Source organism: Euprymna scolopes, chromosome 22 (assembly GCF_053919585.1).
Source record: "Euprymna scolopes isolate OS-2025 chromosome 22, ASM5391958v1, whole genome shotgun sequence".
Taxonomy (NCBI): Eukaryota; Metazoa; Mollusca; class Cephalopoda; order Sepiida; family Sepiolidae; genus Euprymna; species Euprymna scolopes.
The window spans coordinates 106,152,822-106,164,246 of record NC_136503.1 but is presented as its reverse complement, the minus strand read 5'-3'; positions in this window follow the sequence as shown (position 1 = coordinate 106,164,246).

Sequence of the window (11,425 nt, the reverse complement as noted above, 5' to 3'; positions counted from 1 at the left end):
GTGTTGAACAAAGATGGCGGCGTAGTTCAGATCAGTAACCAAGATGGCGACCAAGAATCAAATGCGGTCCGTGGCGTAGTTAACCTCTTAAGTTCTGAGATATTGTGTTGAACAAAGATGGCGGCGTAGTTCAGATCAGTAACCAAGATGGCGGCGTAGTTCAGATCACTAACCAAGGTGGCGACCAAGAATCAAATGCGGTCTGTGACGTAGTAAATGGCGAACTGATTGAATCCAAAATTCGACGATTTTTATAATAATTTTGCAACGTTTTCATTGGTTGTTTAGCACAGCCGTTGGTTATAAAAATGATTGGCGAATCCATTCGTCTCATACCCCCATCACAAGTCAAAAACATTTTACATCTGTAATATTTAATATGGAATTAATATGTTTTGGTAGTTTTTTATCATAAGTTTTGATGGGATTATTATTTTATTTACAATTTATTACTCTTTCAATCTTGCAAATATGATAATAATCGATATCTAGTTCCATGCACTGCTTGATGGGCAAAGTGCAGTGCCTCTTATACTTCAACTCTAATCTGCTTTGGTATCTTTTTTTTTTTTTTTACATAGGCATCACCACTTATCAAGGCCAAAAGGCCACTCGAGGATAAGGGTTAAAGAGTGTACAGTAGAAATTGGACAATATGGTAATCATTAGTAATGAAAATTTGGTAAATTTGATAACTTATATGGAACGGCTTATCAAGAACTTATTTACGTTAGACTTGAACACAACCATATTGTAGTCAGCCGGAAAGCAGGAAAACGGAAGACAATTCCACAGGCGTGCAGTTCTAAGAAAGAAAATAGTATCAGAATTCCTTGCAAACAATATCATTGGTTTGGAATATTTAATATGGAATTAATATGTTTTGGTATTTTCTTTTTTGATGGGATTGTTATTTTATTTACAATTTATTACTCTTTCAATTTTGCAACTATGATAATAATCAATGTCTAGCGTTAGCCAACATTCCATGCACTGCTTGATGGGCAAAGTGCAGTGCCTCTTATACTTCAGCTCTAAGCTGCTTTGGTATCAGAATTTTATCCCCTTTTATGGGTATTCCCTGCAAACAATATCATTGGTTTGGAATATTTAATATGGAATTAATATGTTTTGGTATTTTCTTTAAGTTTTGATGGGATTGTTATTTTATTTACAATTCTCTTGCTCTTTCAGTCTGTAAAGTGGACTTAAAAAGTCTACTGAGTCTGAGACTAGTGCTCAATTTATAACGCTGCATGACAACTGCTGTTTCATTTTTTCCCGACCCGTCTCATCGGCCATCCCCATTTTCTACATGCTTCCTCCACCTTATGATTGCAACACTGGTGTTTTATGGTCATTTAGGGAATTCCCCTGATAAAATAAAATAACACAATTCTATGAACAAATGACAAACAACTTCTTCAACTTAACAAGGGAAAGGTTTATTCGCAAAGCGTACTTTAGAAAGAAAGGAAGGAAGAAAGTAGAGTCGGGTCTCCACTGCCTTACGAGGTAGTTACAGCCAGTGGCTGTCGTCGATACCTTTAGTAGGGGCAGCGAAGCGAACAGACGTCTAGCACCGACGAAGGCTGGTAGCGTAAGAGCGAGAGTTTTCTTCTAAGACCGGAAGCTGTCTGGTCCCTAGGGGTTAATTAATATTCATGTGCAAGTCCTCAGATTGGACAGTTTAAGGCCGCATCACTCACTCAGAGTAAGTGAATGCGCGAGAAGAAAAGGGGTCTATTTGTGTCTGTTACATAACCCCCTGCTTAGGCTGAAAGCCGACAGAGAGAAAGGTAGCATAACAAATAGCAGAAAGAAAAGGGGTCTATTTGTGTCTGCTACAGTCACATTAGGAAAGTTATGTGTAGTTGTGAGTTGTGGGATCAGACTCGTTGGTTTGTGCCAATCAGGTCTGGGTTATCCACCTCCATATCTGTGTCAGGTGTGTCATCTGCCATCACTACGTCATCATCCATCTTTTCCACATCCATCATCTCGTTTATGTCACACGGGAGGTGGTTGAGAGAATGGTTGTACGGGTGAATAATCTAGCATATCCATGATAGGTTGGATCTTTCGGAGAAAACGACAATTGCGCAGTGTGATCCTGCAGCTACCATCCAACTGTATCTGGTATTGTCTACTACTCATGGTCTCAACAAATATGGTCTCTCCTGATTCTGTAGTATTGGGAATCCCAGCTTAAATGTTATATAGGTAGTTTTAGAAATAGAAAGATATAAGCATATTTTTGATTTTCCATCAGCGATTTAGAAGGGTCATAAAAGGTTAGGTTTGACAGGCATCAAACCAAGTCACCTTTAATGACTTAGATTAGATGTACCGGAAATTAAGGGGTGACACAAGAATTGTGGTCATATGCCTTTTCGGTTGACGACCACATGGGTAGAGTTGGTCTAGGCAGCAGATGAAGCAGACGGGAATTTGGGTCCCTCCGAACAACCAGAGTCCGAGATGTTAGGCTTGCCTTGAATAAAAAAAGATTGAAGCTTCAAATTCCATCTTGTTGTTCATTGATGAATCTGTCTGCAGCAGTACCACTCCTCAGCAAGATGGCAGACAAGCGACCAGAAGGCAAAGGCAAATCAGATGTGTTCGCATTATATTGTTGCACATACACATCTCAGAAACCTTCCAAGGCAAAAGAAACTCTGTAAGAATAAGAACACACACACACACACACACACACACACACACACACACACACACACACACATAACAATGAACTGCATGTAAGAGCATACACACGCACACACGTATATGTAAGAACAGTGATAAACACACAGACCTATAAAAGTAAACAAAATGTAAAAGTTAATGCTCTGACGAACTGCAGACACTTGTGCCCCCATGACATAGACACCCTCGACAAACCCGACAGGCAGCTAAATCCCACTCCCACACAGTTGAGATCCCTAGAAGTAAAAGATTTTTCTACTCCAGGAGTTTCTTCCCCAGAACCGCTAGACTCTGGAATTCCATTCCAGGTCCCTGCTTCCCCAACTGTACTGACATGCAGAAGTTCAAGTGTAACATGAACCGACATCTTGCTGCCCAAATCCCTACATAGTGCCCCAGTACTTGCTGTCCCTGATAGAAGCCCCCTACACGAAAGTGGCAATGTGCCTTGTTTGGGGTGAAAATGTAATTAAAAAAAAGTAAACGTAAAAGAGCACGATTAGTAAAAGTAAACGTTTAATAATAAACAATAATCAGTAATAATAATAAACAATAATCAGTAATAATAATAAACAATAATCAGTAATAATAATAAACAATAATCAGTAATAATAATAAACAATAATCAGTAATAATAATAAACAATAATCAGTAATAATAATTAACAATAATCAGTAACAATAAACAATAATCAGTAATAATAATAAACAATAATCAGTAATAATAATAAACAATAATCAGTAATAATAATAAACAATAATCAGTAATAATAATAAACAATAATCAGTAATAATAATAAACAATAATCAGTAATAATAATAAACAATAATCATTAATAATAATAAACAATAATCAGTAATAATAATAAACAATATTCAGTAATAGTAATAAACAATAATCATTAATAATAATAAACAATATTCAGTAATAATAATAAACAATATTCAGTAATAATAATAAACAATATTCAGTAATAATAATAAACAATAATCAGTAATAATAATAAACAATAATCAGTAATAATAATAAACAATAATCAGTAATAATAATAAACAATAATCATTAATAATAATAAACAATATTCAGTAATAATAATAAACAATAATCATTAATAATAATAAACAGTAGTCAGTAATAATAATAAACAATAATCATTAATAATAATAAACAATATTCAGTAATAATAATAAACAATAATCAGTAATAATAATAAACAATAATCAGTAATAATAATAATAAACAATAATCAGTAATAATAATAAACAATAATCAGTAATAATAATAAACAATAATTAGTAATAATAATAAACAATAATCAGTAATAATAATAAAGAATAATCAGTAATCATAATAATTAACAATAATCAGTAATAATAATAATAAATAATAATCGGTAATAATAATAAACAATAATCAGTAATAATAATGAACAATAATCAGTAATAATAATGAACAATAATCAGTAATAATAATAAACAATAATCAGTAATAATAATAAACAATATTCAGTAATAATAATAAACAATATTCAGTAATAATAATAAACAATAATCAGTAATAATAATAAACAATAATCAGTAATAATAATAATATTCAGTAATAATAATAAACAATAATCAGTAATAATAATAAACAATAATCAGTAATAATAATAAACAATAATCAGTAATAATAATAAACAATATTCAGTAATAATAATAAACAATAATCAGTAATAATAATAAACAATAATCAGTAATAATAAGTCAAATCGAAAAAAAAAAAACCTGGACTCGATTCTCAGCGACACTCTCTGCTCTAACCAGGTTCCATCCGGTTCTTGAGAACTCAACGGCTAGACTCTCCCAAATATCTTTACTCCCGGCTTTATATTATCTCATTTATGCAAATTAATGCGCGATCAAACCTGATGATTTGTCCCCTTCTCGTGCCCCATCGCTCGGTTTTCGAGTTCGCACAAGCAGCCCACCTCCGTGACTGCATTCACACTACAATTTTCACTACAATAAGCAAACGTCTCGTCGTTACGGTAACAATTCTAAACCTGAACAGATTCGCCGACCGGAAGCTGTTGGAGTGAATGACTGTACATGGTTTTTAGCACATGCCTTTTTGCCATCGCCCTTTCTTTCAATTCGTTTGTTAATCTCATCAAGTATAGGAACATGATCCTTATTATTTGACCATATAACATTTCGGCTGGTGATAATCCGAGGTCCTAAGTGTCATCATCGCCTATGCTGCCCTATCATGGCGTAGTTGGCCGTAGCCATCAATGCAGTCCATGAGCATTCTTTTGGCTGTTTTTTTGGCCAGTTTGGCTTGGCCGTTATGTACAAGCCTTTTTCAAGTCTCACACAAAACACACATTCATATTTCAAGCTGTCATATACATACGCGCACACAAACATACGTGCCCACGTCCACACATGTACACTTATTCACGTTCGCGTACATACACTCACATTCACGTATATATACACACACACTTACGTATACACATGTACTCACACACGCGAACACGAACACGCACATGGACGACATCACTTCCACTTTCTAAGGAAATACACATGCGCAAGATACACTCTGGAAGCGAGTATAAAACAAGGCGATAAGCTGTTTCTACCTCTCTTTAGGACCAACTCTCAACGAGAGAGGTTGGGCTAACAAGCCGCCGCCGTTTCGGCGCGCGTGCACGCGTACCTCACGCCCACTTCCTACTATGTATAGGGCACGAGCTAAAGACTGTATGTATACATTCTCACTCTTTCTCTCTCCATCTACTACTGGCCACTAAGAACACCTTCGCGTAGCTGACTACTAACTGATGACAACTCTAATATCCTCTTCTTTGTCTACACGCTGGACTACCATTCTCAATTTTCCTACAACATTTATTTCTCTTCCCACGCACGAACAAACAATAGTGACCCGAACTTGAGATGAAAACACATTTCCTATTCTTGCTACAACACCAGTCCTGTAACGAACATGGGTTACATACGCGCGGACATGTTATAACTAAAACGTTCATTTCTTTCAACAGCAAATAAACGACATTTATCTTATCCATTAATTGAGTCTTTGTTTCCTTCAATTCCCATTCGTTTCATTATTCTTTTGTAACGGGATTGGGGTATTTATATATCCTAGTCCCCTACAAATTTGGTGACCCCTTTATTTAAATGAAATGGATGAGGTTGAACGAGGCACTCATACGCACACAGACTCTTTCTCTACAAAGATAAACTTTTCCTCTTCACCACTTAACAAGAGACGCACGCCAAGCTATAAACTTTTCCTTTTCACCAGTTAATGAGAGACGCACGCAAAACTAACCACGTGTGGTACCCTTTTCTTTTACTTGTTTCTTTCACCAAAGAAATTCCTGTTAGTTTAATTCAATTTAACACGTCGTTCGCTTCTTCCTCGAGACAATTCATTTTCCCTCGGAACGCGAGAGGAGCACGCATTTCCTCCTATGCCACGTCCACAACAAACTGGCGCCCGACTGACGTGGAACAAGCAGGCATGGCGACCCTACCGTGTTGAGAGTAATTGTTTTGGGCGAGACGCGCATTTTGTTTGATAAAGAAAAAAAAAACGAACTTCTCAACAAAGAAAACCAAGCGAACCACTACCCACAGGAATAACTACTACCAACTACAATGACGAACCCTCGTCAGACTCAAAAAAAAAAAAAAGAAGAAAAAAAAACAGTTACTTTGGGGATAATGTGCGGATGATATATGTCTCTTTACGCCCCAGTCTTCCAGGAACTATTTATACTCTAATGAACTGAATGATGATATCTCCTCTGGTGCACCATATGTGCAAAACCAACCCCTCAATGCATCGCATACTGCTGCAACCTTCCCTGATGGTAGGGGAACAACTTCAATCCAGCCAGTATATCGGTCTGCATTAACCATGTAACTCTTTCCATGCATAACCAGTAGATCCGTGGCAATCTTTTAGAATGGGAATTCTGGGTTTGAGGGTGGCATTAGTGGATTAGTGGTTCTCTTGGTTGGGACAGGGCGATCAAATAACATTTTTAACATTGCGTCGTTGTTTGTCAGATACTAGCGTCCAGACGGGACCAACATTCCATTCACTAGTACTTCAGCTTTTATCCCCTTTTACGGGTACCCCTTCCAAACAACATAATTAGTCTTCCATTGCCGGACATTCGATGGCAATTTGTGTTGTGACTTCAGAAACCTGTCTCATACACATATTGCTAACGTTCAGCATCCTCGTCAATGGCTGCAGCTGCCACGATTTTATCCCAGATTATAGCTTGAAATTTGAGTTCATGCATGTACGCGGCTGTTATTGATGTTTGCATGGCCCCCTCAATCTGATGAGTAGTATCGGTAATTTTTAATCTGCTATGTCTTGATGGTGCCGGGTATCAAGAGATGCAGTTCGGTATGGTGCTAAGTTTTCCAGGAACATGCTTAATCCGGATCCTGTACATTAACGGACGTTCTTTGAAAGAAAACAAGTGATGGTTCTTTATGTTTTCCAGAACTTGATCTGAGAATATTTTTACCAGTGGCTAGTGGTCCACTGTGAACCAGAAAGCAGATTCCATAGTTTTATCCCAGAGAAGGATATCATTAATGCAAAGAGTCCTTCAGGGAATGTCTACCATAATCCATAATCTCGTTGAACTGGCAAGTATACCCATCTCCAGAGATGTGGAAACCTTGGGGTGCTCTAAGGTACCGATAACAGCCCCACTCTGTTGCGTTTTGGGTCATTAGGGAGAGTGATATCCGTTCTATGTATTTAAAACTGTTTTCTTGGTTTGCATGGGCACAACAGACATTTGGTTAAATAGGGATGATGTGTGATCGGTTTCCTTCATTGTCGTGGCATTCAATTTTTGTAGGTTCATCGTCCTTCTTGGTGATCCGTCCTTCTTTGGTGCAATCACCGTCCTCGAACACCAGACGTTAGGCATACCTGCTGGTGCTGACTCGATGATACCCAGTGCAACATCCTTATCTAAATCTCCCGTCACTTTCTTTTTCTACTGATGAGGAACAGGAATGTTTGTGCGCACAGCTGATGGTTTCGAACTCGACACAAACATTATATCCAGTCGTCTCCCTGACATCACTTGTAACGGTTGATGGGGCAGGTATTGAATTCACTTAATTTGAAGTGTCTCCATTACCACTGTTTCAAATGGTCCCTATTATTTCCAACAAGGGTAAACGGGATTATTGTAGGTTTGTTAAGAACCACTTCGTTATTCGAGGTTGACATGTCAGCTTTCGATATTTGGTGTGGGAAATCGCAAGGAATTAACTCTAAGTCTTGCAGTGTCGATTCGGGTAAGTAAAATTCTCACGTGTTTTTTGATGCGTAAATGGCGTGTCGGGTTTCTTTAAGGCCTACTTTAATACACATAAAAATTATTCCCTTAATTCCACATATCTAAACAGGAGCTGCTAAAAACAGCCTATCCTGCCTTGACAGAATACAAAATAAACTTCGTGGCTAAGTGGGGGATGCCCTTTTCTCTACCCTGCAACCTCTCTCCCACAGAAGAGACATTGCGAGCCTATCCTTGTTTTATCGTTATTTCCATGGAAGGTGCTCGTCTGAACTCCAATCTCTGGTCCCCCCTCGCCAATCTTTCATGAAAAACACCCATCTAGCTGAATCCACTGTGAAAAATTTCCCCCACTCTATATCTGTGCCTAAATCAAAACGCGGATTCCATGAACAAAGCTTCTTTCTTAGAACTGCACGCCTGTGGAACTCCGTTCCGTCTGCCTGCTTCCCACCGGACTACAACTTGGATGTCTTCAAGTCCAATGTTAACAAATTCCTAATGAACCGCCCCCTTAAGTAAACACTTCATCAAATCTCCACACTAACGTAATGTATGCGCAATAACCCTTATCCCTGAGTGGCTTACGGGCCTTGATAAGTGGTGATCAATGTGTAAAAAAAAAAAAAAGTATCCTATGGGTAGGTGATATTAGCATGTCGCTAGTGCATCCCAATACTTGCAGTATTTCAGGGCCACATGAATATATTTGAGCACCAGTATCTGCAATGGCCTGGATATAATGTATTAGATGGCAAGTTACCCTATTCAAGGCATGCTCAAATTTGGCATGGGACTCCGGTATCAAAGATACTTGAATTTTTATGGTGGCGGTTTGGGGGTGTTTCTTTTGAATCTACCTCTGCTCCATGCAAGATGTGGTATTGCTGATTATTTCTCACAAAACGCTCTTCCTCCTCCTCTAATACTAAGTATTCTTGACTGCTGCCGTGTTGAATCACTCGTTGACTGACTCCATTGTCGACCTCTGTGGTTTTCAACACACTTTTCATAAGTGTCCAGTTCTTCCACAATTATGACACCTGAGTTCTCTCGCTGGACAGTTCCTTTTAGCCTGTTTGGGTATGGTATCCTCCCACACTCTTTAAACGGTTTATTTTGAGGGGTTCTATCCGTTATTCAAGGTCGATATGTCAGCTTTCGATATTATAATATCTTAATTTTTTTCTTAGTTTTATAATTTATTTTATTGTATTATTTTATATTAATATCAACAAAATACAAACTGTTCAACAAGGACTGTAGATATATCCTGAACCAGCAGGCTAACTATATTTTACGAAATAATAACGCTATAAACATTTTTGTATTGGGGTGTATAAACACCCCATGGGACTAACCATGTTTGAAGCACTCAGGTGACTAACACAAGGTTACCAAATCATAAAATCCATTCAATGGAAATGTATTACTTTTTTTTGTGTCAGTTCAGAGTTCAACCTGTAGCGACCGCTATATATGGCTGGAACAAATCTTTGGCAAGAACATCTCATAGCAATCACCGTTTTCAACATGCACGCGTATGAAATACGTGTAAACACAAAACGTCGTAATTTGCCCATCTGCACACATGTGATAAAGGAACTATATTGTGTTCCATGTGCAGTATTACAACAAACAGACTGGAATGTATATAAGGTTTTGCCCATGAAAATCAAACCAGTCCAGGATGCAGTTTTACGAGTAAACATCACCACTGCTCATCACCAGCACAGACTCCAGTCATTCAGACATTAAACAGTTTCGCCAAGAATGCTGCGAAAATTAAACCAGTTTCTCTTCAGATTTCTCCAACTTGACTCTGTCCTAATAAGACGTTAAATCAGCAAACATGATTTTGCGCACGTCGTGCACCTAAATTCTCATCATGGAAAGTTACAATATCGAACGAGAATTCTTCTTCTTTTAAACTTCATGCCTTTTCCACGAGACACTCATTTAGCTAAGCCTATCTATTGAACACTCATTGCAAAAGCCTTCACGTTGTTCTTGGAAACGAATTAATGTTTTTTAAACACGATCGTAACTTAATTTTATTTATTGCGAACTATTATCCTCATCTTTTTAGTTGCTGTTTCACAACGTTTCGGCCAACTATTTCTCTGGCCTTCGTCAGGTGGTAACCGCTACGGGATAGGAACTTCGAATCCAGAGGAATAGTTGGCCGAAAGGTCGTGAAACAACATCTAAGAATACATAAAAATTAATAAATAATACTCATCTCAATAATGAATTCAAATTAAATACTATATATACGATCGTAATTGTTGTTCATTTTATATATATTCATCATGCAACCTCGGCACTCCACACACAGAGACTTACAAACTTAATTTCAAAGAAAAAAAATACAAAATGTCTTTATGATGTACGTATTCGTCACAGAATGAAAATGTTATATTGCAAAAATCACATCGGCTGCAGTGTGAGACAAAACTAACATCTAGCCTTGGGCAGCCATTACAGAGCTGAAAAGTTCAAGATAATCGGCTTTTATGTTACAATAAATAATCAATTAAGAGTAAATACTTAAAAACTTAATAACAATGTGTAAGTCACTATATGAGACGATAAAAACACACAGAAGAAGTTATTAATATAAAGCATTACTGTCACGGAACAACCTCTTTGGTTTCATTTTGAAGAGCACAAAACAGGGGGAGATAATGCAATTTCAGAACCAGGGATGGGGATTGAAAATATCAATAAATATCAGCAACAATAACACAAAATAAAACATTAATTATTTAAACATTTATTGAATTAAAATAAAATTAAGAAAATCCTAATAACACAAAATAGAAATTTAAAGTTTGTTTTACACAAAAGTTCTGGATGCTTATTCAGAATTTCACTTATGTCGGCAATTAAAAGTTTAATAAATACAGAAAAGTCTGTATTATGTACGTACTTGTTACACAATAAAGGTGTCATATTCCAAAAATCACATAAATCAATCAATTTGAGTTGTCGAACTCTTATTTCATCCTATTTAATTATTCCTACCGAAAAACACTTCAACTCGCTTCGTCGCAAAATTTGATTTTCTTGAATAAAAAAAATCTACTTAATCGATTTACGTGATTTTTGGAGTATGATATTTTTGTTCTGTAACGAGTATGTACATGATACAGATTTTTCTGCATTTTCTTTACTTTTAATTGCCGCCATAAGTGCAACCTGAAACCACTATCAATAATTTCCCCTCATTCTTTATCTGTGCCTAAATCTAAATGTAGATTCCATGAACAAAGTTTCTTTCTTAAAACTGTGGAACTCTTCCGTTTTTCTGCTTTCTGATCAACTACAATATGGTCGTCTTCAAGTCCAACGTAAACAAATTTTGGA